The 27,900-nt window shown below is 42.2% G+C and overlaps 1 long non-coding RNA gene across 1 annotated transcript; it reads right to left on the bottom strand.

Annotated features, from left to right (window-relative positions):
• Positions 1-231: 231 nt before the first annotated feature.
• LOC128642737 (uncharacterized) lies at positions 232-26,675 on the bottom strand. The gene is made up of 2 exons (XR_008399700.1): positions 26,312-26,675; positions 232-587 (listed from the first exon to the last, which is right to left on the bottom strand). It is a non-coding gene; the product is annotated as an uncharacterized LOC128642737 (long non-coding RNA).
• Positions 26,676-27,900: the final 1,225 nt, after the last annotated feature.

The following is a 27,900-nucleotide window of genomic DNA, read 5'->3' as shown; positions in this document are numbered from 1 at the left end:
TATGTTTATTTAAATTAATTAAACCCTATGGGCAGCGCTGACGGAATATGTTTGGCGCTTCATAATAAAGTATAATAAATAATAATAATATACAACTCTGTTACAGATGCAGTGATTAATTGCTGATATACAAAATTAATAGATAAAATTACTTTAAATGCTCCTTTAACTAGCAGCTAAGGGCTACTGATAAAAACAAGAGTGGAAACAAAGAATTCTAGAATACAAAGATTAAAAAAAATGAAATTTATACTTTTTAAAACCACAAATACCATGTTTTTTTTTTAAGGAAAGGACAAAGATTTTGTAGCTAAAAATGTATTTATGTATATGTATCAAATATGACAAGGAACAAAAAAAAACAAACAAACAAAAAAAAGGTCCACCAACTGATTTACTAAGTACACATATCAGTAGCATCGTAATCATCTTCTGCTGTTCTAATGCCGATAAATGTATGGTCTAATGCAGAGAAATGTGTACGGACACAGTCAACAACGCACGATGGAATAGGCCTTCGGCTTTTGCTTCCCAGGTGCCCGTAAATCCACAATGTAAAAGCTCTGTATGCGGCTTTCCGTACATCCCTGCAAAAAAAAAAAAATACAATAGATAAATATTCCAATTTTGTTCACTGATGAATGCGGAAAAAACGCAAACGCTCACGGCATTCGGCTCTTTTCGAAGCCGAAATGTATTTAAGTGCAACACTCTAAGATTTGGATTTACACAGATCTAAGTGTGCTGCACTTTCAAATGGATAAATCTGACTCTGAAAAGTGCCAAATGACGGTTTACCTTCTTCCGCCTTCAGTAACTGATGTACTTTCCCAGAGAGGCTTGAGTGCAGACTACATACCCAATAAGCACATGTGTTATTTATTTTTTGCCTGACAATAATATGCAGATGTATTTTTGTCTTTTGATGTATATTAGTTGAAATATTGAAGAAAAAAAAAAAGAAGCATAAGGTTTAGCTGACATAGGGCAAGATTACAAGTGACGCGCTATTTAGCGCTCCCGCTCCAGCGCAAACTTTACTAGAAGTAATCTTTTTGCGTGCATCGGATAGTGTGTGTATTAAAAGTAAAAAGTTTGCCTGTGAGCAAAACCCAACGTGCGATAACCAAAGGACTTTGAATATTGCGACCTCGCTAACTTATTCTCACCATAGACTTCGAAGGAGAGAACAGGATAAAAAAAAATCTATCGCTCGTGCGCTAACCAGACAGGAGTTATTAATATTTCACATTCCAGTGTTCTTCACGTACAGGAATATGTTATTTTTATTGTAAATAAATATTTCACATATATATATATATATATATATATATATATATATATATATATATATATATATAAAATATATATATATATATATCTGTATATACCTATACCTGCATATTTATTTCTATAGATATATAGGTATAGATATATATTTTACATTAACATCATCAGATATACAGTATATAGAAATTTATATTTAATAATAAAAATAAAAATTCTATGTGAAGAATGTAAAATATGCGCAACACGATTTTGGGTTTCACGCTTTAGATATAACGTGGTCGGGTTACGCACATGAAAACTTAATCTTAAAGAGAAGATAAACAATAATAAACTACTAATTGCCAATTGAAAGAAGATTAAAAAAAAAACATAATTTATGCTTACCTGATAAATTTATTTCTCTTGTAGTGTATTCAGTCCACGGATCATCCATTACTTATGGGATATATTCCCTTCCCAACAGGAAGTTGCAAGAGGATCACCCAAAGCAGAGCTGCTATATAGCTCCTCCCCTCACACGTCATATCCAGTCATTCGACCGAAACAAGACAAGAAAGGAGAAACCATAGGGAGCAGTGGTGACTGGAGTTTTAATTAAAATTTATCTGCCTTAAAAAAGACAGGGCGGGGCCGTTGGACTGAATACACTACAAGAGAAATAAATTTATCAGGTAAGCATAAATTATGTTTTCTCTTGTTAAGTGTATTCAGTCTCAGCGATCATCCATTACTTATGGGATACCAATACCAAAGCTAAAGTACACGGATGATGGGAGGTACAAGGCAGGAACTTAAACGGAAGGAAACCACTGCCTGTAGAAACCTTTCTCCTAAAAACAGCCTCCGAAGAAGCAAAAGTGTCAAATTTGTAAAATTTTGAAAAAGTGTGAAGCGAAGCACCAAGTGCAGCCTTGCAAATCTGTTCAACAGAGGCCTCATTCTTAAAGGCCCAGGTGGAAGCCACAGCTCTAAGTGGAATGAGCTGTAATTCTTTCAGGGGGTTGCTGTCCAGCAGTCTCATAGGCTAAACGTATTATGCTACGAAGCCAAAAGGAGAGAGAGGTTGCCAAAGCTTTTTGACCTCTCCTCTGTCCAGAGTACACGACAAACAGGGAAGAAGTTTGACGAAAATCTTTAGTTGCCTGTAAATAGAACTTCAGGGCACGGACTACGTCCAGATTATGCAAAAGTCGTTCCTTCTTTGAAGAAGGATTAGGACATAATGATGGAACAACAATCTCCTGATTGATATTCCTGTTAGAAACTACCTTAGGTAAAAACCCAGGTTTAGTACGCAGAACTACCCTTGTCTGAATGGAAAATCAGATAAGGAGAATCACAATGTAAGGCAGATAACTCAGAGACTCTTCGAGCCGAGGAAATAGCCATCAAAAACAGAACTTTCCAAGATAAAAGTTTAATATCAATGGAATGAAGGGGTTCAAACGGAACCCCTTGAAGAACTTTAAGAACCAAGTTTAAGCTCCACGGAGGAGCAACAGTCTTAAACACAGGCTTAATCCTAGCCAAAGCCTGACAAAAAAGCCTGGACGTCTGGAACTTCTGCCAGACGTTTGTGGTAAGAGAATAGACAGAGCAGCAATCTGTCCCTTCAACGAACTAGCAGATAAGCCCTTTTCTAAACCCTCTTGTAGAAAAGACAATATCCTAGGAATCCTAACCTTACCTCCATGAGTAACTCTTGGATTCGCACCAATATAAATATTTACGCCATATCTTATGGTAAATTTTTCTTGGTACCAGGCTTCTGTGCCTGTATTAAGGTATCAATAACTGACTCCGAGAAGCCCACGCTTTGATAGGATCAAGCGTTCAATCTCCATGCAGGTCAGCCTCAGAGAAATTAGATTTGGAGATGGTTGAAAGGACCTTGTAATTAGAAGGTCCTGCCTCAGAGGCAGAGACCATGGTGGACAGGACGACATGTCCACTAGGTCTGCATACCAGGTCCTGCGTGGCCACGCAGGCGCTATCAGAATCACTGATGCTCTCTCCTGTTTGATCATGGCAATCAGTCGATTGTAGCAGCGGGAAATGGTGGAAACACATAAGCCATGTTGAAAACCCAAGGGGCTGCCAGAGCATATCTATCAGCGCCGCTCCCGGGGTCCCTGGACCTGATCCGTAACAAGGAAGCTTGGCGTTCTGGCGAGACGCCATGAGATCCAGTTCTTGGTTTGCCCCAACGATGAATCAGTTGAGCGAAAGACCTTACCGGATGAAGTTCCACTCCCCCGGATGAAAAGTCTGGCGACTTAGAAAGTCCGCCTCCCAGTTCTCCACGCCTGGGATGTAGATCGCTGACAGGTGGCAAGAGTGAGGACTCTGCCCAGCGAATTATCTTTGAGACTTCCAACATCGCTAGGGAACTCCTGGTTCCCCCTTGATGGTTGATGTAAGCCACAGTCGTGATGTTGTCCGACTGAAACTCTGATGAACCTCAGTGTTGCTAACTGAGGCAAAGCTAGAAGAGCATTGAATATTGCTCTCAACTCCAGAATATTTATTGGAGGAGTTTCTCCTCCTGAGTCCATAATCCCTGAGCCTTCAGGGAGTTCCAGACTGCGCCCCAACCTAGAAGGCTGGCATCTGTTGTTACAATAGTCCAATCTGGCCTGCGAAAGGTCATCCCCTTGGACAGATGGACCCGAGAAAGCCACCAGAGAAGAGAATCTCTGGTCTCTTTGATCCAGATTTAGTAGAGGGGACAAATCTGAGTAATCCCCATTCCACTGACTTAGCATGCATAATTGCAGTGGTCTGAGATGCAGGGCGCGCCAAATGGTACTATGTCCATTGCCGCTACCATTAAGCCGATTACTTCCATGCACTGAGCTACTGACGGGCGTGGAATGGAATGAAGGACACGGCAAGCATTCAGAAGCTTTGATAACCTGGACTCCGTCAGGTAAATCTTCATTTCTATAGAATCTATAAGAGTCCCCAGGAAGGGAACTCTTGTAAATGGTAATAGAGAACTCTTTTCCACGTTCACCTTCCACCCATGCGACCTCAGAAATGCCAGAACTATCTCTGTATTAGACTTGGCAATTTGAAAACTTGACGCTTGTATCAGAATGTCGTCTAGGTACGGAGCCACCGCTATGCCTCGCGGTCTTAGCACCCCGACAGAAAGTGAGCCCAGAACCTTTGTAAAAATTCTCGGGGGCCGTAGCTAACCGAAGGGGAAGAGCTACAAACTGGTAATGCCTGTCTAGAAAAGGCAAATCTTAGGTACCGATATGATCTTTGTGAATCGGTATGTGAAGGTAGGCATCCTTTAAGTCTACTGTGGTCATGTATTGACCCTCTTGGATCATGGGTAGGATGGTTCGAATAGTTTCCATTTTGAATGATGGAACTCTTAGGAATTTGTTTAAGATTTTTAGGTCCAAGATTGGTCTGAAGGTTCCCTCTTTCTTGGGAACCACAAACAGATTTGAGTAAAAAACCTTGCCCTTGTTCCGTCTGCGGAACTGGGTGATCACCCCCCATTACTAAGAGGTCTTGTACACAGCGTAGAAATGCCTCTTTCTTTATTTGGTTTGCTGATAACCTTGAAAGATGAAATCTCCCTTGTGGAGGAGAAGCTTTGAAGTCCAGAAGATATCCCTGAGATATGATCTCCAACGCCCAGGGATCCTGGACATCTCTTGCCCAAGCCTGGGCGAAGAGAGAAAGTCTGCCCCCCACTAGATCCGTTTCCGGATAGGGGGCCCTCTCTTCATGCTGTCTTAGGGGCAGAAGTAGGTTTTCTGGCCTGCTTGCCCTTGTTCCAGGACTGGTTAGCTTTCCAGCCCTGTCTGTAACGAGCAACAGTTCCTTCCTGTTTTGGAGCGGAGGAAGTTGATGCTGCTCCTGCCTTGAAGTTACGAAAGCATGAAAATTAGACTGTTTGGCCTTTGATTTGGCCCTGTCCTGAGGAAGAGTATGACCCTTACCTCCAGTAATGTCAGGCAATAATTTCTTTCAAGCCGGGCCCGAATAAGGTCTGCCCTTTGAAAGGAATATTAAGCAATTTAGATTTAGAAGTCACGTCAGCTGACCAGGATTTAAGCCATAGCGCTCTGCTCGCCTGGATGGCGAATCCGGAGTTCTTAGCCGTTAGTTTGGTTAAATGTACAACGGCATCAGAAACAATGCGTTAGCTAGCTTAAGTGCTTTAAGCTTTGTCCATAATATCATCCAATGGAGCTGTGCGAATGGCCTCTTCCAGAGACTCAACCAGAATGCCCGCAGCAGCAGTGACAGACGCAATGCATGCAAGGGGCTGTAAGATAAACACTTGTTGAACAAACATTTTCTTTAAGGTAACCTTCCAAATTTTTTATCCATTGGATCCCGAAAACAGCACAACTATCCTCCACCGGGATAGTGGTACGCTTAGCTAAAGTAGAAACTGCTCCCTCCACCTTAGGGACCATCTGCCATAAGTCTCCGTGTGGTGGCGTCTATTGGAAACATTTTCTAAATATCGGTGGAAGGGGAAAAGGGCACACTCCGGGTCTATCCCACTCTTGCTAATAATCTCTGTAAGCCTTTTAGGTTTAGGAAAAATGTCAGTACACACCGCACCGCATAGTATCTATCCAGCCTACATAATTTCTCTGGATTGCAAACCGTGTTACCAATCATTCAGAGCCGCTAATACCTCCCCTAGGCCAATACACGGAGGTTCTCAAGCTTAAATTTAAAATTAGAAATCTCTGATCCGGTCTCCCTGGAATCAGATCCGTCACCCACAGAATGAAGCTCTCCGTCTCATGTTCTGCAAATTGTGACGCAGTATCGGACATGGCTCCTCACATCATCCAGCGCACTCTGTCCTTAACCCAGAGCTATAGCGCTTGCCTCTTAATTCTGGCAATTTAGATACTACCTCTGTCATAACAGTAGCCATGTCTTGCAAAGTCGATTTGTTCTGGGCCTCTCTGATGTACTTGGCGCCACAATATCACGCGCCCTCCTGAGCGGGAGGCGAAGGTACTGACACGTGGAGGAGAGTTAGTCGGCATAACTTCCCCCCTCGCTGTCTGGTGATAACTTTCTTTACCAGATAAAGACTGACTTTTATTCAAAGTGACATCAATACATTTAGTCACATATTTTCTATGGGGCCCCCCCCATCCACATTGGCCTTCAAACATAGTGAACAAACAGATTCATCTGTGTGTCAGACATGTTTTAAACAGACTAGCAATGAGACTAGCAAGCTTGGAAAATCCTTTCAAATCAGTTTACAAGCAATATAAAAAAGCTACTGCGCCTTTAAGGAAGCACAAAAAAAAAACTGTAACAGTTGAAATAACAATGAACCAAATCAGTTATAGCAACCCAAATTTTCACAGTAAATGTATTAAGTTTGCAAAGTATTTGCACCCACTAGCAAATGGATGATTAACCCCTTAATACCCCAAAACGGATAATCAATTTAACAATTAACGTTTTTTATCACCAGTCAAAACAACTGTCACAGGTCTGCTGTTGACTGATTACCTCCCTCAAAATGAATTTTGAAGACCCCTGAGCTCTCTAGAGACGTCCTGGATCAAGGAGGAAGAAGCAGGAAGGACTGTGACTGAATTTTTACTGCGCAAAAAAGCGCTAAAATAGGCCCCTCCCACTCATATTACAAGTGGGAAACCTCAGTTAACCGTTACTATGCAGAAATATACGTCAGCCATGTGGAAAAAAATCATGCCCCAAAAGATTTATCACCAAAGTACCTCACAAAAACGAATAACATGCCAGTAAACGTTTTAAACATACATTTTAAAAGTTATGTAGTGTTATCAATAAGCCTGCTACCAGTCGCTTCTACTGCAGTTAAGGCTCATACATTACTTCAGTATTAACAGTATTCTTCTTAGTCAAATTCATTCCTTAGAAAATTACTTACAGCACATACATTCATCAGCCTGATACCAGTCGCTACTACTGCATTTAAGGCTAGGTGGCGTACTTACATTACATCGGTATCAGCAGTATTTTCTTAGTCCAATTCCATTCCTTAGAAAAATATTTTACTGCACATACCTCATCTGCAGGGGACCCCCGCATGCTATTCCCTTTCTGAAGTTACCTCACTCCTCAGAATGTGCGAGAACAGCCAGTGGATCTTAGTTACTTCTGCTAAGATCATAGAAAACGCAGGCAGATTCTTCTTCTAAATACTGCGCTGAGAGGAAAAAACAGCACACTCCGGTGCCATTTAAAATAACAAACTTTTGATTTGAAGAAATAATTATGTATTAAAACTCCACACTCCTCTCACACCTTCCTAACTATGTTGAGAGTTGCAAGAGAATGACTGGATATGACGTAGGTGAGGGGAGAAGCTATATAGCAGCTCTGCTTTGGGTGATTCCTCTTGCAACTTCCTGTTGGGAAGGGGAATATATCCCATAAGTAATGGATGATCCGTGGACTGAATACACTTAACAAGAGAAAAGATTGTTTATTTATTGTGTGCCTTTTATGATTCTCAAAATCGCTTTGTAGTATGTTCTCTGCATCATTCCCGCTGCGGCCCCACTCGATAGCACTTTTTTTTTTTGTCAGCTTTTCTTTACCAGCCAATCAAATTGCATGTCAATTGACAGGCTAAGCACTATGTAAAAGTATATAGCGCTATACACGCATCCGTGCAACTAACTTCTTTTGGAACAATAGAACTGTCCAATAATTTTATAATCTCCACCCTATACTGACGTGCGAGGCAGTACAACTCACACCCTGAACGTTATATCGCTGAAGCCCGATAAATTCTTAGAAGGTGGAGGAATGATATTTGACTGATGTGATTAAATGTAAATTATTTCTTCATTTATAAAAGATGATTTAAAAAAAAAATAAAGTATGCGGGTTAGCATATTTATACTGACAAGTATTGATTTATGTATATTTATGCGCATCGTTTACCATCACTTTAAAGGCTCCGTTATTGAAATATTAATATGTTTTAATATTTAATAATAATTTAAAATTATTATACTGTTTATATTATATATATATATATATATATATATATATATATATATTATTAGGATTGTTTAGTTTTTTTTTACAGAATCTACATAATTTAATATTTCAATAATGGGCCTCAAGATTACTGAATTTTCAAGTGCGCTAAACCCGACCATGTTTAGATCTACAGCGTGAACCCTGAAGCGTGTTATGCATATTTTACATTCCTATATTCTTTACATAGAAAAAAAAAAAATGTATGCTTACCTAATAAATTATTTTCTTTCCTGGCATGGAAAGTCTACAAAACAAATTATGCTTACCTGATGATTTTCTTTTTTTCCGTGGGAAGAGTCCACAACCGAATTCATTACTTATGGGAAATAAGAACCTGGTCACCAGGACGAGGCAAAGACCCACCAGCCAAAGGCTTAAATACTCCTCCCACTTCTCCTATCCCCCAGTCATTCAGACGAGGAACAAGGAACAGTGGAAGAAGCATCATGTGAAAAAAAGGTGCCAGAATATGAAAAAAACAACAACACCCACCACCTCAAAAACGTGCAGGGGGCTGTGGACTCTTTCCCACAGAAGAAAAGAAAATGATAAGGTAAGCATAATTTAGTGTTTCTCTTCCTAATGGGAAAGAGTCCAAAGCTGCATTCATTACTTATGGGAAATTTATACCCAAGCCAAAGAGGACACAGAATTCCCAAATGGGAGGATAAGAGGCGAACCACATAAAGGCACCACCTTAAAACACACATTCCCAAAACAAAAGCCCCGTTTCACCCAAAAACAGGGAACAATAACCATTTGGAAAAAAAACGGCTCCGTTAACGCAAATCTACCAACAGTCCCAAAGAACCTGGATAGTTATGACGAATAGACACAGCCAAGATCACTGACCCCAAGGACACCATCTCTCAGAGGCAACATCCCAGCTGCAGCCCCTCAACCAGCTAGGGACCCAACTAACATTTCCCGGAAGGAAAAATAAACCTTACAGAGAGAGGAAAACCCTAGGTCGTCAGAAGGCAACCCAACTCCGTTCGACAAGCATACTCTAATCCATGTCCCGAAGACAGAGACATCATCCAGAATACCAGAAAAAGGACCCGAAGAGAACAAACAAATCTCAAGGACCATCAGACATATAGACAGCTAACAGCAGAGACCAACGGTAATTCATGAAAAACCCGGTCACCAAAGGAAAAAACCCCTTACCGCGAACAGGAGAAACACAAAAAAAGAAAAACCCCAGTCCCAAACCCCAGCCCGCAGGAGACTGAGGGTGCCGCACAAGCAAGGAATCAATTCCATAGAAGGAAAAAATCACTGAAAAAAATGCAGGGAATGAAGGAGAAGATAGTGGTGCGAACAGAGAAGGCAGATACTCTCTCTAAAAGAAATAGTAACATGTCGCTCTTGTACAACCAAAACAGCACAGACCAACGCAATACCACTACAGGCTGCAGAGCAGCAGAACATCATCACCGATCAAATTTCCGGCAACATAAGGATCCCAAAGATCCAACTCCCCCAGAGGGTTGAAGAACACACCAAACTGGTACCAAAACAGCTAATCAGCAGCCAAGCTAATAAGCAACCAAGGAGCAGATAGCAGTAACCGGTTTCAATCGGCTGTGGACTTCCGGTAGGGGAGGAGTCATGCAACTTACCTGCATGCCGGTGCTGTGAGAGGACGCCGTTTCCACCAGCTCCCCCGCTCTCTGCCACTTACCTTGGAAGCCTCCAGAGGGATCGAGTGTGGCGCTCAGCTGGGCTACGTCCCGCACGAGAGATTGAAGTCTCAAGACAAGTTTTGGATGGCAGCTGTTCGTCAGCTGCCCTTTTTTGTTGTGTGTTCCTGTGGGTTAAAAGAAAAGATTACCTCCCCAAGTTTATACGGCAAAGGGCAATCCGTGGTGTGATGAAGAAAACCGCAAAGACAGTAAGACCTGAATGATGCAAACCCTGTTCGGCCGGTTCGCTATCTTACCTGGCGTATGCAAGTATCCTGAAGGGAGCTACCTGCAACAGAGACCGGGAGTCAGATCCGGACTTCTGCCTCTTATCCAGATGCTCCCTGGTGAGCAGTGAAATCGACCCCGGCTCCTCTCTCGACATACCAAAGCTGCTGCTGAGGTATATCGCTGAAGAGACTTTTTGGTTGCTCTGAGCTTAAGTACCCAGAGGGAGCTGCACGCTTCACGCTCTGATGCCGGTTCTGGTGCCGGTTTTGGCTACATCCGCTGACGCTCCCTGGTGAGCGGTGGAAACGAGGCTAAACGACCCTACCTACTAGGAAGCCTGGAGGCTTCGGCAAGGCAGTAGAAACAGACGCCTGTCAGGCGTTTGGAGACTGGGACCTGCTCTTAACTCAAGGTACTTTTTCTCTTTAAAAGCTGTTTGTGGGAAATATCAGCAGTGGCAGTTCTGAGCACAACGGTCAGGTGGCTCCAATATCCTTGACTCTATAGCCGTAAGAAGGGGCTGAAGTACAGCAAAGAGAGACTCAGTTCACTATTGGAAGGTTGTTTGAGAGAAAGTTATCTTAAGCGCTGCCGTTTTGCCCCACAATATCGGCTCCTAGAGCTACAGTGTTTGTCAAGAAGGCAGCGGCAGTTTCTCCTCCATACAGGATTAATATATTATTTCTCTGTATTGTATGGTAATGCTGTGACCAGCTGACGATTTGCAACAAGATTACCCTCTCAATGAGGTTTTGTTTTGACTTGGTATTAGCTACTCTAAAGAATAATTTGTAGCAAATTTTGTATGCCTACTCTAAAGTTAGCTTTAATGGTAACAAATCACACGGCTAGCAAGGAGAAACTGTAAAAGCGAGGGAGGTCAAAGAAGATTCATTTTGAGTTATAAATCCTAGCAAATGTTTTCTTTTTTTTATGTTAAAGCTGGTGTTTTTGTATTAGGCGAATCAGATAATACACAGCATTGTATATCCGTATAATTGCATGAAGGAATAGTACTCTCCCTAATTTAGTTTAACTTGACTGTCAATTTTGTTATCTTTGGCTGTATCTCCCCCAGTTTGTTTTTATTCTGATCAGTTAGGCCTCTAGATTAAAGTACACTACAGGGGTGTGCACATTTCTTAGAGCTAGAAGCTAATTGTCCCTCTGTTGTATTATTCATAGTGCTGACTTTGATATGTGCATATGGAAGGGTGACATAATATAAAAACTGTTTTGAATCATTGTCCATATAATACCCGACTAGCAAAAGGTTTAGTGGCAACAAATTCAGCTGTAGGGGGAATTATTCTATTATTTTATTATTATTTTTTTCTCTCAGTCCTGAACACCTTTTTTAGGGTCAACTATCTCATGTGATATAGATCTGACTAATAAGAACAGATTAGCCCTTCTCTAGTTGAAGTGCATAGATTGAATTATTCTAGGGTGTGACAATAAACAATATTGATTGCTTTTTATGTCACAAGTGGTACTCGGTTAATTTTTTATTTCCATTTTTCTTCATTCTCTGGCGGGGCTTTTCTGTTTTCTCAATAAGCATATATTTGAAAGCACTGACACAAATATCGGAAGGTTGGATATTCCTCTATTCTCTCTGGTTTAATTCATGTGATCTGAAGGTTCACACTAGAGCACTTCACTACTTTTCACTTTTTTTTTTTTTTTTTTCTCCTCCTTTTATTCCCTTTCGCCACTTTTACGTCAGGAAGACGTATCGTAATTTAATTTATACTCTCTTATTCACCAGGTGGGGTTGTGTTGGTTAGTTTTTCACTGCACCCTTTTTTTTTTTTTTTTTTTTTTTTGACGGCCTTGTTTGTATTATTTTTTTCTCACGCACGTGTGGTTCACTGGTATTTCTATTTTCTAATATATGGATACATTTTTATCACAGGGGAAATCCTCTTCTCCCAGAATGCCGAGTAAAATTAAAGATAAAAAAGCTAAGGCTCTTGAATCTAGTACTGACAGTATATTAGATCCTTGTCTGCTCCTGTGGATACTCCAGGCTTTGATCACTCAACTTTCTGACTTATTTTCACCTCAATTTGATCTGATTAAAAAGAGTTGGGCGTAATTTCTTCTGAGATTTCCACATTATCGGCAGAAGTAAGACAATTCTCCAGTAGAATGCTAGAAGCAAAGAGCAGAATCTCTGATCTGGAGGATCAGGTCAACACCCAAGATAGCATAATCACTCAGCAGGTTTCTTAAATTAATAATCTACAAGGACGATTGGATGAATTTGAGGATAGGGCGAGAAGAAACAATATTAGAATTGTGGGCCTCCCAGAATCTGTTGAGTTTGAAGATTTGCTGCAGTTCACTTCCACGATATTACCTCGGAGACTGGGAGTCCCACAAGCTAGGTTACCCATCCCGATTGAAAGAGCCCATAGAATTGGTCCTAAAAAAACTACAGAGACAGTTCAAGGAAGGAGTAGAATGGCTATTTGCAAGGTATTGAATTTCCAGGATAAAATAGAAATAATGAGATTGTTTAAAAAATTAAAGGACCCTCTTATTTTTGGTAATAGTAAAGTCTTATTATTTCAGGATTTTTCAATTGAAACCTCGCAAGAGAAGGCGGACGATGGCTACCCCTCTGTACCCAAATTATTAATAAAGGTATTCAGGCGCGAATGATCTATCCTGCTAAAATAATTGTTGAGTACGGAGGATCCCGTCTGACCTTCTCGGAGGCGGGGGGAAATAAAAGATTTCCTTAAGGACAAATGAGATTGATTGCAGTCACCCGTTGTATGGCTAAAACTTTGTCCAGGGTACAGTTCTTTTTTTTGCTATTTTTAGTACTTTTTGTTAGATTCTGGAGGTATGTTTTGAAGTGGAATTCTGATATTGTTTAAAATTGATATATGGAATGTTATAAGTAAAAAAGTTTATTTATACCTTATAAAGGCAAGGAAGCCCACCAGCTTTTCAGTTCAGTTTATTTGTTTTTAAATTTTTTTTTTTTTTTTTTTTCCTTTTTCCCCTCCCCTTCTCCTCCTCCGTATAGATTCTGAGTAATAAGTAGCCTATAGTAATCATGGTTTTAAAGATAACCTCTTGGAATGTGGGAGGAATCTCCTCTCCCCTTAAACGTAAACTCATTATTAAACTTCTAGCAAAGAAGAATCCAGATATTGCCTTCCTTCAGGAAACCCATTTGAATGAACAGGAAGCTAAGAAGTTTAGGATTAAGTGGGTTGGAGAGGTGGTAACTTCCTCGGTTAAGGGAAGGAAATGTGGGGTTGCGATCCTAATCAATAAGACCCTTGATTATAAGGTTATGCAGGCCGAGATAGACCCAGAAGCCAGATTTATCATTTTACACATGTACATAAATAATATAAAATTTATCTTTTGCAATTTATATGGCCCTAACAAATTTAATTTAGAGTTTTGGGACAAAATTAAAATCAAATTGCTCCCATATGCTAATGAGAATTTAATAATTACTGGTGACTTTAATATGACCCTATATCCAGAACTGGACAGGTTTTCTTCTAGAAACCTATCAGAGAATAAGAGAAGTTCAAAATATTTTCGAAAATTTTGTCAGAAGCTTCAGGTACATGACGTGTGGCGTGGGTTGAACCCGGATGTACAAAATTATACTTGCGAATCAAAAGCGCACAGAACGTTTTCACGTATAGATTTGTTTTTTATCTCAGTCCCGCTATTAAGGGGCAAATCGGAAGCTGAAATCGGAGAGATCTTGATCTCTGATCATGCCATAATATTGGTTACGCTGAGACCACAAGATAGACCTAGTCGTAAGACCATTAGATTCTTTTATCCCAAATTTTTATCCAATAATAAGATTTTGTCTTGGCTAAAAGAAAAATGGAATGAATATGCCAGGCTCAATTCGACATACCTTCATAAAATTCAAACCTTTTGGGAAACCGGCAAAGCTGTATTACGGGGTAAAATAAAGGGATTTCTCTCTGCTAGGAATAAGAAAATCTGTGCCAGAGATGTCCAATTGACCAATCAGGTAAGAAATGCCTTCAGGCATTATTGTTGTGTGCGCTCCAGGGCTAACTGGAATACTTATGTTAGTGCTAAGACAGAGAGAGATGCCGTGTTATTACGTAAACATCAGGAAGAAGAGCTAAAAACTAATTTACGATTTAAGGGCATCTATGGTAGTTCAGTTAAAAGCCTTGCGAGATGGGTCAAAGCTAAGAAAAACAAAATTTTTATCCCGGTGATACGGTATTTAGATAGATCTACTTCTGATACGGAAGAAATCGCAGGAATTTTTTTTTATTTTTATAAACGATTATATGCGGAAGGTGACTTTAATCAAGACAATGAAATAAATTTCTGGTCCATGATTTCGGTACCCAAAATTCAAGTAGAAGATTTGTAAATGTTGAATGCTCCCATTTCAGCCGAGGAAATCAGTAGTGCGATTTCACGGGCTAAAATGAATAAGGCAGCTGGTCCGGACGGACTACCGATAGAATTTTATAAAAGTTTATCTGATCTGTTTATTCCTATATTCCTATATTAGAAAAGCTTTATAATAGCTATTTTATATCAGGGAACTTACCTTCTACTGTATTTTCGGCTGCCAATATCTCCTTGATTCTAAAAAAAGGCAAAAACCCAGAGGATCCGGCCTCATATAGGCCTATCTCAGTTCTCAACGCTGATTATAAAATTCTTGCATCCATTTTATCACATAGGTTGGTTTTAGGTATGGAGAAACTAATACATATGGACCAGGTGGGCTTTATGCCATCCCGGTGCTCTTCGAAGCATATAAGGAAACTAACAACTTTAGTCGATTTTATTTGGAACTCAGAACAGTGTAGGGATAGGATGGATTTAAAGAACATAGCGGTTCTCACCTTAGATGCAGTCAAGGCCTTCGACTGCATCTCGTGGAAACATATGTTCTCATCTCTCCATAAATTTGGCTTTTCCGGTAATTTTCTCAATTTTGTTCAGATAATATATCAAAAGCCGATCTCATATTTATTAGTCAATGGTATGACCTCTTCCGAGATTGTTTTGCAAAGAGGAACAAGACAGGGTTGTCCGCTTTCGCCCCTGCTGTTCAATATTGTTCTGGAACCGCTGGCTATTAAACTTCGTGAAGTTCTCCCCGGGATTCCTTTAGAAGGCCAGAAGTTGAAAATACTTCTTTATGCGGATGATATCTTACTCTTTCTGTATAAGCCGAAGGATTCTATTCCTAAGGTGATCAATGTAATAAATCAATTTAGTACATTTGCAGGATACAAGATCAATATGGAGAAGAGTGAACTGATGTGGCTAGGGGTGCAGTGTATCAAACAACCTGATACGATCTTTCATAAGGTAGATGCTGTTCGTTATCTTGGTTTAGAGATAAATAGGAACCCGAAACTATGGTATCAGGCCAACTTTGGCTGGCTTTTCCAGAAAATCCAAGAGGATCTTAAGAATTGGGCAGCATTTCCTCTATCTCTGACAGCTTCAGTTACATTGATCAAAACAATAATCTTCCCAAAAATTCTCTACTATCTGCAAAATTTACCACTTTTGATCCTAAATAAGGATTTGAAGAAATTGGCATCCGGATTTTCAAAATTTTTATGGAAATCTAAAAAGCCTCGTCTTTCTCTTAACAGGCTTGCACAAAAATATACGAGTGCAGGATTGGCGCTGCCCAATATTAGACTATATAATTATGCTACGTTGGGAAAGATTGCCTTCGATTGGATCTCCAGGGCTGAGTTGGTTACTACCATTGGTATTGAATCTTATTTTGTTGCACCCTGGTCTCTGAAAGCCCTTATTCACTGTGCTCCGCAGACTCTCCCGTTGGAGGTTTCTTCATTGATCTCTTTCAGGAATGTAATTACAGCTTGGTCTAGGCTATGTAAATTGCTTGGAATTGACTCATCCTTCTCCGAATTCCTACCTATTAGGGGGAATCCTCAGTTCCCGCCCGGCGTGGACCAGAAATGTTTCCTCGAGTGGCAGGTGAAAGGGTTAGAATATGCACATCAATTAGTTGATGTCGATTTACAGATGCTTCCTTGGGAAACAATTAGGCAACAGTTCTCTCTCTCTAGGCTGCATCGGTTTGCGTACTTCCAGGTTCGACATTTTGTAAACGCTCAGAAATGGCAGGCAGGCCGAAGAAGTGAGTGGTCTGAGATCATGACTTGTATCAGAAAATTCATCCTTGGGGATGCATCAATCTCGCTAATCTATGACATCATGCTGACTAAGCAAGGGATGCTGGAGGAAGATAAATTGATCAATTTTTGGCTTCCACATATCAGCCCTATAGATTTTGAGAAGTTAAGTAATAGTCTTGTAAGAGTGGCGAAACTCCCGTTGCCTACTAGTTGGAAAGAATCCCATTTAAAATTACTAAATAATGTTTATTTCTCTCCGGCCTCTATGGCCAAATATTTCCCTAATAAAAATTTCCAATGTGAACACTGCGCGTACATCCGGGCGGATCTGTGCCACATGTTATGGACTTGTCCCAAGATATCTCAACTATGGTTGAAGATTCAGTTCTGGTATAATAGGGTCTTCTCAGGTGCTATTATCTTCTCATTTGAAGATATAGTCTTGCTCCTCCCGGAAAGAAAAGGAGGGGAAAGGAGGCGTATTCTGAACACAATTCTACTAACAGTGAGGTTCAATATTTTTAAAAAATGGATAATGAAGAGTCCACCTAGTCTTACGGGACATCCAAGCCCAGATTATTTTTGAATCCTTTCATTTACAGTTTGCATCGGAGAGAAAAATTTAAAGAGTTTCTGGTGGGCTGGGCCCCGGTTATTAAGACATATTCTAGTGGCATCCAGAGACAGATATTGAGACCCTTCTTGGCTTCAATAAGCTTTGCAGAACTGGTTCTAGATGGGGTGTTTCCAGACTCCTGGATCAGAAATAGGGATGCGGTAGGATAATTTTGTTCGAGACTCGATACTTATGTTTCGGGGTAGTTCTCCTGGGTTCTTGGCGGAGGAGCGGGGGACTAGATCTCTCCCCCTTTTCGATGATTTTCCCCCTTTTTTTTTTTTTCTCTTTCTTATTTTGTTTTATCTTGTTCTGTTTTCTTCTTTTTTATGTATATAGGGTGGAAAATTAGCCATTTTTTTGTACTCCATACCGGAGTTGGGTTCAGAAACATTATTAATTTTATAGGATTGCTAATGGTGTACTAGTGTTGCTGTTTTACTGAATTATACTGGTCCTGCGAGACCGTGCTGGTCCTGCGAGACCGTGCTGGTCCTGCGAGACCGTGCTTATGTAGAACATATGTTATTTCATCGTGTTTCTGTATTGTTATTTTTCAATGGCTAAGACTAATAAAGATATTTAAAAAAAAAAAAAAAAAAAGCAGTAACCGGTTTCAAATGCAAACTTTCCACTTGTCTAGCAGAAAAACGAGTTAACAGGCCACAATGGCCAGCAAACCGGAAACGCCGCTCAAAAAAAGAGGAAAATAACCAGTCACCTAAGAAACAAATGCGACCAGAACTCTGAGATAAAACATCCAGCAAATGGGGAATAAAGAATCCCAACGGGCAAACCCATCTCCGAAAAACCAAGGATCACTGGGACCCATTACTCGCACAGACAGCAAAGCTTCCCCCAGACGAAGATATGAGACAGGAAGTACACGTCCCCAGAACCTCCAAATCATCCACAGATGATTACCCAGACACTGAACGCCCGAAGGACGCCCTCCGTCAGAAGGGACCAACACAAGTCTTAGGAGGATAACAAAACAGACTCACTGTGTAAGACCTCTGAGAGACAATCTCTCGAACCCCCTAACACAGACAGCAGCAAAATGCAGAAGGAGCAAATGTCCAACATGCTAACCAATGGGCCACAGTAGAAGCACTGAACAGGTCTAGAACAAGACCAGGACAATAGGACAAAGGACTCTTAGAATACAAACCCCTAAGCCCACGCTCCCAACCGGGTAACAAACCGGAAATGTCTAAACTCCCCAAAAGGAGAGAAGGAAACTCATCCTATCCAAACCCTGATTTCCAAGGAAAACAATAGGGACAAGAAGAGAAAGTAGGAACCAGGCCGTCAAAGCCCTCGAGTCCCCTCTCAGACTCACGCTGAGATCTAAAAGAGAAGAACCCAGATCCTACAAGTCGGAATTCCACAGCAAGACTCCCCGAGTCAGCACTGACCGACTATCTCGTCAAGGAAGACACTGTGATGAAAACACACAACACTAAATCCACCGGACACTATACACCGAGGACAGAGGTCATCCCGGTCCTTAACCCCAAGAAAAAGGGACGCCAGAACCCTAGCAGCGACATTTAAAAGGTGAGCCACGCAATCCAAACATAAAAGCTCCAAGAGGCGAAGATAGTGAGACTAACCACCTCTATATGTCATTTCAATCAAAAATTATGTAAGACTCACAAAGAGTCCACAGATTGATCAAGCCAGTCGATGACAACAAGGCAAAAAGCATCTCGAAATGCCATAACCGCATCTAGCAATAAGGACCACACCCCTCCGCCGGGGATGCAAAAAGACACGGTGAGACACCACCGGTTCCGTATGCCAGGAGCAGAACTGCCACGGACCAGCTGAAGTGTTTCTGACAGCCAGACCCTAACGTCTAAATTAAGTATTTTTTTTTTTTTTTTAAAAACAACAACTGAAACAAGTAAATCAGCAGGTCCCGCCGGACCAGCCAGGCACAACATGTGTCACTTAACAAGCAACAAGGCACACAAACGCTCCAGATGAAAATCCTGGAAAAACTTCAAGGGCACCCGTAGGCATCCGCCCAGAAGGAATCAAGTCTCTGCAGTACCTGCCAAACAGAGACCGTAACCTTCAGAAAAAAGACTGGGAAAGCTCACAGTAGACTGACCGGAACCCTGAGAGGAACAAGAAGGGCCCCAATGATACAGAAAAGGATACCCTAATAAATCAGACGTCGTAGTAGGATGCGCAGCCGCACAATCCTGTAACAAAACGAACAACATGGAGGAACAATCACCCCAGGGGGAAATATAATAGTGCCATTGATGGTCTGAACACCCGGGATAGGAAGACAGGCACATAACTGTAAGGAAACTTCAGGGTCCTGCAGGCGAATCAACGCCATTAAAATATTAAAACGAAAATGTCCCGCCATCTCCAGGGGAAAAAGTCCACCCTGTGCGGAGGAGTGTGCGATTGGGAAGGCACCTCCTGAAGGACAAAGCCCCCAGAGGCTGATGGCTCAGAAGGTCCAGGGTCCCCCAAGCCCGAGGGACCCGGCAAACCCTGCCGGAACGAGAGACAAGATTGGCAGACTTGCGATAACAGGACCAAATTACAGTCCTCATCTGAGGACGACTCAGAATCAGATATTAAAATAGTCTCGGCATTAGAATCCTCCATGGCTAAGACTTAAAATAAAACACAATTTGGAAAAACGACTGGCACCTGACACCTACAATGGCTGGGGCACTATGACCAGGCCTCAGCGGAGCACTCTTTCCTCCGTCGCCACTCGGTCAGGAATGCGGAAGAAGCCCCACCCAAGCGTAAGTATGCCCGGTTACCAGATGCCCCGCGAAATCCAAAAAGCGTGCCACCTGAAGGTGGCAAGACTAGGCCACATAAACAACTAAGCAAGTCTGAATAAAAACAAATTATACCATAACTCGAATGAGAAGGTCAAGGACATGTCGACAGCACAAGGCACTATGTAGTACAAAGAAAACGATACATGTCTTAGCCTCTGAGCCCAAATTCCCGTACACAAGTAGGATAATCACATAAGAAACATGATAAATACCCCATCCCGTTCACAAATTCCCCAAAAAGGGGAGATAATCCCTTGATTCCTAGATCGAAAAAGAAGGTGCCTCAGTGAGGACCATACATAACTGTCATAATGAATCACATTACAGCAATGTAATAAAATTAAACGCTCTTACCGGAATCCACGCCGTGGAACAGGAACACGGCCCTCCAAGTGTGACGAATAGTAGCATCACCTCCATCATGGAAAAACAGCAGGCAGCGAAGCGAAGTTCGGCAACGCCAAGTGCTGAAGAGGAGCTGTGAATACGAGTTGGGATGGTGTCGCAGGGGAAGCTCCCACTGCATCTCCGGACTCTTGCCCAGGCCCTCCACGAGAGGCTGATAGGACTACTTAAAACTCCTGTCTTGTGCCGAAGGGTAGCACCCTCCATAAGAGACAAATAAAAATAAATTAAATATGTTAAATAAAAGGAAAAAAACTTCTGACACTTCTCTGCCAACCTCCTGGGACAAAAGGCAAATAATGACTGGGGGATAGGGGAAGTGGGAGGAGTATTTAAGCCTTTGGCTGGGGTGTCTTTGCCTCCTCCTTGTGACCAGGTTCTTATTTCCCTTAAGTAATGAATGCGGCTGTGGACTCTCTCTCTTTAGGATGAAAATCCATTCAATTACTAGTCTGAATTCAACTCCTGGCCACCAGGAGGAGGCAAAGAACAACACAGCAGAGCTGTTAAAGGGCTAAGGGCTAGATTTATCAAGCCCCTACGGCAGCAAGTTCTCACAAGAACTTGCTCGCCGTGATTTATCAAGCAGCGGTCACCAGACCGCTGCTTCCCTACGCTCTTCGCCACCTCTAAGGTGGCGAAATTCAATCTCCTCGGTCGAGTCCGACCGAGGAGATTGACAGCTCCTGCCCGCACAGTGATTGGCTGTGTGCGGGCAGGGGGCGGGATTGCAGGCGAGCGCAAAATTGCGCTCGTGTGCAATGTTGATTACCTACGGGTAATTTCGCCCCGCCACAGGCAAGCTGAGCCCCTGTACGTCTCAGCTATGATAAATCTAGCCCTAAACCCAACTTTTTTCTTAATGGTTTAGATAGAGAATGCAATTTTAAGCAACTTTCTAATTTACTCCTATAATCAAATTTTCTTAGTTCTCTTACTATCTTTATTTAAAAAGCAGGAATGTAAAGCTTAAGAGCCGTCCCATTTTTGGTTGAGAACCTGGGTTATGCTTGGTTATTGGTTTGCTTACTGTATCCACCAATAAGCAAGCGCTATCCATGGTGCTGAACCTAAAATGGGCTATCTCCTAAGCTTTAAATTCCTACTTTTAAATAAAGATAGCAAGAGAACAAATAAAAATTGATAATGGGAGTAAATTAGAAAGTTGCTTAAAATTGCATGCTATATCTAAATCACTAAAGAAAAAATGTGGGTTTAGTATCACTCCCACTTCCTATAAACCCCCAGTCATTCAGCCGAAGGAATATGGAAAGAGAAGATGACAAAAGGGTATTGAGGTGCCTGAGATTTAAAAAATAGACAAAAAAGCCGTTTTAAAATTAAATTAAGGGCGGGTCGTGGATTCTCCATGCCAGGAAAGAAAAGAATTTATCAGGTAAGCATGAATTTTGTTTTCTTTCCAATGGCATGGAGAGTCCACAAATCCATTCAATTACTAGTGGGAACCAATACCCAAACTAGAGGACACAGAATGGAAGGGAGGGAGAACAAGACAGGCAGACCTAAAGAGAAGGCACCACCGGTTGAAGAATTTTCCTCCCAAAAGAAGCCTCAGCTGAGGCAAAAGTATCGAATTTGTAGAATTTGGAAAAAGTATGCAACAAGGGACTAAGTGGCCGCCTTGCAGATTTGCTCCACAGAGGCCTCATTTGAAGGCCCAGGAAGAAGAGACAGTCCTAGCGGAATGAGCCGTAATTCTCTCAGGAGGCTGCTGTCCAGCTGTCTCATAAGCCAACCGAATAGCACTTCTCAGGCAGAAAGAAAGAGTAGAAGAAGTGGCCTACTGGCCCTTATGCTTACCAGAGAAAACAACAAAAAGGGCAGTAGAATTGCCGAAAATCTCTAGTTGCCTGCAGATAGAATTTTAGAGCACACATAACATTCAAGTTGTGTAACAGACGTTCCTTCAGAGAAGGATTAGGACAGAACGAAGAAACAACAATTTCCTGATTGATTTTTGCAGTCCGACACTACCTTAGGAAGAAATCCCAACTTAGTATGAAGGTGCTGGACTGTCTTTTGGCAGGGTCCAGACTGATTATGCTACATGAGATTTTACCTTTGTGAAAGGCATAGTGTGCCGAAAGAGTTTGTACCCTTGGAGTAAGGAGGGGCTAAGCAAGGAAGTATTTCCAGCTTCAGTTCTAAGCCTAGTTGAGTGCATCTCTATGCTTATTTCTGTATTTATGCAAATTCTCTTAGGTCACCCTAAGAGAAAAAGGGATAACCAGATGTGGCCTCCTTGCACACGTGCCTTAGAGGGATGCAACTGCACCTCACTGACGAGGCCCATAGAGGCCGAAACGTACGTCTGGGGTTTGTTTGTTTTCACTTGTTCAAAGGAGATTTGCCTGGTATTTCGGCGCTGGACTGTCATGTGGCAGGGTCAGACTGATATGCTACAGGAGATTTTAGCTTTGTGAAAGGCATAGTGTGCCGAAAGAGTTTGTACCCTGGGAGTAAGGAGGGGCTAAGCAAGGAAGTATTTCCAGCTTCAGTTCTAAGCCTAGTTGAGTGCATCTCTATGTTTATTTCTGTAGTATGAAGGACCCGCCTTATCCGCATGAAAAATAAGGTAAGGGGGAGTCACACTGCAGCGTCGAAAGCTCAGAAACTCTGCGAGCAGAAGAAATAGCGAGGAGAAACAAAACTTTCCAAGATAACAATTTAATATCAACAGAGTGCATAGGCTCAAACGGAGCCTGCTGCAAAACCTTAAGAACAAGATTAAGGCTCCATGGAGAAGCAACAGGTTTAAACACAGGCCTTATTCTAACCAAGGCCTGAACAAAGGATTGAACATCTAGTAAGTCTGCCAGACGTTTATGCAAAATAATCGACAGAGCAGAGATCTGCCCCTTCAGAGTACTGACTGACAAGGCCTTCTCCAGGCCCTCCTGAAGCAAGGACAGAATACGGGGAACCCTCACCCTACTCCCAAGAGAAGCACCTGGGATTCGCACTAATAAAAGGTATTTACGCCACACCTTATGGTAAATCTTGCGAGTTACCCGGCTACGAGCCTGAAGCTTGGTATCAATAACCTTATCTGAAAAAACATTACCTAGACAAAACTAGGCGTTCAATCTCCAAGCAGTCAGCTTCAGAGAATCTAGGGTTGGATATAGGAAGGGACCTGAAGTAGAAGGTCCTTCCTCAGAGGAAATCTCCACTGGGGAAAGGACGACATCTTTACAGGTCCGCAAACCAAATTCTGTGAGGCCACACTGGAGCGATTTGAATCACCGAAACCTGCTACTGTTTGATACGGGATATCATCCGAGGAAGCAGGGCAAACGGGGGGGAACAGATAAATGAGACCGAAGTCCCATGGCACCGCCGGAGCGGTCGACCAGAGCTGCTTGTGGATCCTTTGATCTTGATCCATATTTTGGAAGCTTGCCGTTTAGACGAGACGCCATCAGATCCAACTCCGGAACTCCCCACCTGAGAGTTATCAGTGAGAACATTTCCGGATGGAGGGCCCACTCCCCAGGGATGAAAAGTCTGCATGCTCAGATAATCCGCTTCCCCAGTTGTCCACTCCTGGGATGTGGATGGCAGAAAGATGACAATTGTGAGACTCTGCCTACTGAAGTATGAGAGTCACCTCCTTCATAGCCAATGAGCTCAGAGTTCCTCCCTGGTGGTAGATATACGCCACCGAGGTGATGTTGTCCGATTGGAATCTGATAAACCGGACCAAACTTAATTGAGGCCAAACTACCGGGGGCATTGTAGATGGTTCTCAACTCTAGGATACTGATAGGGAGGACATACTCCCCCTTAGACCAAAGTCCCTGAGCTTTTAAGGAACCCCAAACTGCTCGCCAGCCCAAAAGGCTGGCATCCGTGGTTACAATCTCCCAAGATGGTCTCAGAAAACATGTGCCCTGGGACAGATCGTCCTGGGAGATCCACCAGGACAGAAAGTCTCTCATCTGAGAGTCTATAACTATCCTCTGAGAGAGGTCAGAGTAGTCTCCATTCCATTGTCTGAGCATGCATAACTGTAGAGGTCTCAGATGGAAACGAGCAATCGGAATAATGTCCATGGAAGCCACCATCAGACCAATTACTTCCATACACAGACCCACTGATGGACGGACAGAGGACTGAAGTGAAAGACAAGAAGCAAGAAGTTTGGATTCTATGACCGTCCCCATGAAACAGACCCTGGTGTTTGGCACCAAATAACTATTTTCCAGATTCACCTTGTATCCCTGGGAACGTAGAATAGACAACAGAGAGTCCGTATGGGATCTTGCTAAATGAAAAGATGGCGCCTGCACCAAAATATCGTCCAGGTACGGAGCCATCACAATTCCCCGAGATCTGACCACTGCCAGAAGAGCCCCTAGAACCTTTGTAAAGATTCTAGGAGCAGTGGCAAGGGCCGAATGAAGGGCTAAAAATTGGAAGTGTTTGTCCTCCAGAAAGGCAAACCGCAGATATTGGAAATGTTACCTGTGAATAGGAACATGAAGGTACTCGTCCTTCAGGTCTATGGTAGTCATGAATTGACCCTCCTGAACCAAAGGGAGAATAGAACTTTGTTGAGGCACTTGAGGTCCACAAATAGGTAGGAATAGAATCCTTGACCCTGTTCAGCCAGAGGAACTGGGGCAATCACTTCAAAAGAAGCTAGTTCCTTTACGCAGTTTAAGAAAGCCTCTCTCTTTACCTGGTTTGCAGATAATCTTGATAGGTGAAATCTGCCCCGGGGGGGAAAGATTTAAATCCTATCTTGTATCCCTGGGAGACTACTTCCACTGCCCAAGAATCTGGGACATCGCAAATTCAAGCTTGCTGAAAGAAGGAAAGCCTGCCCCCCCCCCCCACCTGATCCAAGGACTGGATAGAATTCTGGCGACCCTTGGGTCATCCCTTTTTGTCCTGTGGCAGAAAAGCCCCCTTTCCACCAGTAACCATGGAAATGATTTCAGCCAGGCCCGGACCAAATAAAGTCTTGCCCTTAAAGGGGGCAGAGAGACAGAAGATCCTGCACAAAGTCAGCAACAGGAAACATCTTTTTAAAAATTGGAGACGGGGAAAATGGAAGACCCGGCTTTTCCCATTCCTGAGATATAATGTCATACAATGCGATCTGGAATAGGAAATACCTCCACAGATTTAAGTTTGACACTAAATACTCTGTTAAGTTTATTCGCCTTTTTAAGGGTTTCTGCAACAGTAGACACAAAGTCCTCTAAAGTAGATAGAACCTCCTTCAAAAGTAAAATGGAGGTGTTCAAGCTAAATCTAAAATTTACCTCATCTGAGACCCACAACTGCTAAGAGTTAGCAGTTGTGGGTCTCTACCCATTCCAGAATCCAAGATACTTCCCTCGTGGCTAGGGAGCTTCTCGTTCCCCCCTGATGGTTTATGTAAGGTAATGTTGTCCGACTGGAATCTGATGAATCGGGACGACCCCAGGGGAGCCAAGCCCTCAGAGTGTTGATATTGTTCTAAGTTCCAGAATATTATCGGTAGATTGACTCCTCTCGAGTCCACCTGCCCTGTGCCCTTCTGGCACCCCAAACAGCTCCCCATCCTGATAGATTTACGTCCGTGGTCACAAACTCCCAGGATGGCCTCAAAAAGGATGTCCCCTGGGACAGCTGTCCCAGACAGATCCACCGAGAGGGATTCCCTTGCTTGGTTGTCCAGACTGTTGGGATAGATCTGTCCTGTGACGAAAGGCAAAGAATGATTGGGGGATGAGGGGAGTGGGGGAGATATTTAAGCCTTTGGCTGGGGTGTCTTTGCCTCCTCCTGGTGGCCAGGTTCTTAATTCCCACAAGTAATGAATGAAGCAGTGGACTCTCCTCCCATTAAGATGGAAATAAAGATATCAGAGTTAAGTTATAGTAAAGTTTAATGTTGCTTTAACAATTAAATAGCAGTTTATTGCTTAAAGGGACATTGTAGAGCAAAAAATAATTTGCACTAATAGTTCCATCGTGACTGGCAAGGTTGTGCAACTATGAATAAGAATAGGTCAACATTTTGTCATTTCTTACCTTTCCATCATATCGGCGACTTTACATAAATGGGTCTTCTTATATGACGCAGCATAGCCGTGCAGTTTCCTTTATATGGGCTCTGTCCACCAATTTATTTTTGACATAGTCCAAATCACATACGCAGGTAATGTCTTTAGTGAAGAGGTCGGTCCATGTCGGGCGATGTTGCGGCAACAGACAGACTCTTCCTTCCGTTGGCATCACGGAGCAATTATAGCAGGAGCACCAATCTGTGTGTCCCAAGTCTTTTAGGCTTCCCAGAGGCGACTTCAGGAGTAGGAGGGATTTTTTTGTTCATTGATTCGTCGATGATCGGATCCCACAAGTGACTATCTTCCAACCGGAATAAGAGTGGACGACTTTGCCTCTCCTAATCTCTGTAGGGTTAAAAATAAACAGGTATTGATTCAGCTTCAATACAAACATTTATATATAGCTTAGATTCTGCAATCTACAGACTGTCCTCATGAGTCATCAATGGAATGATTTTGAAAGAGCATGCAATTTAAACAACTTTCCAATTTACTTCTATTATCTAATTTTCTTCACAATATACGTGAAAACCAAAATACAGTGGGACCTCGGTTAACGAACGAACTCGGTATACGAAATTTCGGTTTACGAATGAAAATTCTTAAAAAAAATTGACTCGGTTTACGAATTTTTTTCGCAATACGAAACAAGTGTCCCGGTTTGCTCCTCGGTTTACGAATTTTTTTTCGCAATACGAAACAAGTGTCCCGGTTTGCCCCTGCATACTGAAGTGTGGGTAGCAGTGTGGAGCCATTTGCAGCAAGTTGTGAGCCTTTTGGAGCCATTTTACAGCAAGTTGTTGAGCCTTTTGGAGCCATTTGCAGCAAGTTGTGGAGCCTTTTGGAGCCATTGGAGCCATTTGCAGCAGGTTTTGGAGCCTTTTGGAGCCATTGGAGCCTTTTGCAGCAGGTTTTGGAGCCTTTATTTGACTTTTTCTCTCACCTCCGGAACGCATTAATTGGTTTTCAATGCATTCCTATGGGAAACCGTGTTTCGGTTTACGAATTTTTTGCAATACGAAACGTCCCGGAGAACGAATTAAATTCGTAAACCGAGGCCCCACTGTATTTATTTCCTGAATCAGATAGAAAATACAATAAAATTGTATTCTCTATCTGAATCAGGAAAGAAATATTTTGGTTTTCACGTCCATATCATTTTTCTATTTCTAGAGACCACGGGTGTTATTTTTCTTTTTCTACCGGCCATAATGTCTGAGTGAGAACAGATCCAAAAAATTCCAAAGGACCGATCCAAAAAAGCACAGTTGTAACAAAATATTAAAGGGAACACTGAACCCAAATTTTTTCTTTTGTGATTCCGATAGAGCAAGCAATTTTAAGCAACTTCTAATTTACTACTATTATCAACTTTTCTTTGTTCTCTTTCTTTCTTTATTTGAAAAAGAGGACATCTAAGCTAAGGAGCCAGCCAATTTGTGGTTCAGAACCATGGACAGCACATGTTTATTGGTGCTGTCCAATCAGCAAGGACAACCCAAGTTGTTCACCAAAAATGGGCCGGCATCTAAACTTAAATTCTTGCTTTTCAAA

This window comes from Bombina bombina, chromosome 12, assembly GCF_027579735.1.
Source record: "Bombina bombina isolate aBomBom1 chromosome 12, aBomBom1.pri, whole genome shotgun sequence".
NCBI classification, from domain to species: domain Eukaryota; kingdom Metazoa; phylum Chordata; class Amphibia; order Anura; family Bombinatoridae; genus Bombina; species Bombina bombina.
This window is presented reverse-complemented; position numbering and strand designations above follow the sequence as displayed.